This window comes from Physeter macrocephalus, chromosome 4, assembly GCF_002837175.3.
Source record: "Physeter macrocephalus isolate SW-GA chromosome 4, ASM283717v5, whole genome shotgun sequence".
Taxonomy (NCBI): Eukaryota; Metazoa; Chordata; class Mammalia; order Artiodactyla; family Physeteridae; genus Physeter; species Physeter macrocephalus.
The window spans coordinates 33,144,787-33,145,796 of NC_041217.1; positions in this window are offsets into that span (position 1 = coordinate 33,144,787).

Below are 1,010 nucleotides of genomic sequence, written 5' to 3' on the forward strand. Positions count from 1 at the left end.
AATCGGAAAAGAAGAAGTAAAACTGTCACTGTTTGCAGATGACATGATACTATACATAGAGGATCCTAAAGATGCTACCAGAAAACTACTAGAGCTAATCAATGGATTTGGTAGAGTAGCAGGATACAAAATTAGTGTACAGAAATCTCTTGTGTTCCTATACACTAATGGTGAAAAATGTGAAAGAGAGATTAAGGAAACACTCCCATTTACCATTGCAACAAAAAGAATAAAATACCTAGGAATAAACCTACCTAAGGAGACAAAAAACCTGTAAGCAGAAAACTGTAAGACATTGATGAAAGAAATCAAAGATGACACAAACAGATGGAGAGATATATCATGTTCTTGGATTGGAGGAATCAACACTGTGAAATGACTATACTACACAAAGCAATGTACAGATTCAGTGCAATCTCTATCAAACTGCCAATGGCATTTTTCACAGAACTAGAAGAAAATATTTCACAATTTGTATGGAAACACAAAGACCCCGAATAGCCAAAGCAATCATGAGAAAGAAAAACGGAGCTGGAGGAATCAGGCTCCTGGGCTTCAGACTATATTACAAAGCTACAGTAATCAAGACAATATGGTACTGGCACAAAAACAGAAATATATGTGAAGGGAACAGGATAGAAAGCCCAGAGATAAACCCACGCACATATGGTCACCTTATTTTTGACAAAGGAGGCAAGAGTATATAATGGAGAAAAGACAGCCTCTTCAATAACTCGTGCTGGGAAAACTGGATAGCTACATGTAAAAGAATGAAATGAGAACACTTTCTAACACCATACACAAAAATAAAGTCAAAATGGATTAAAGACCTAAATGTAAGGCCAGACACTGTAAAATTCTTAGAGGAAAACACAGGCAGAACACTCTATGACATAAATCACAGCAAGATCGTTTTTGACCCACCTCCTAGAGAAATGGAAATAAAAACAAAAATAAACAAATGGGACCTAATGCAACTTAAAAGCTTTTGCACAACAAAGGAAACCATA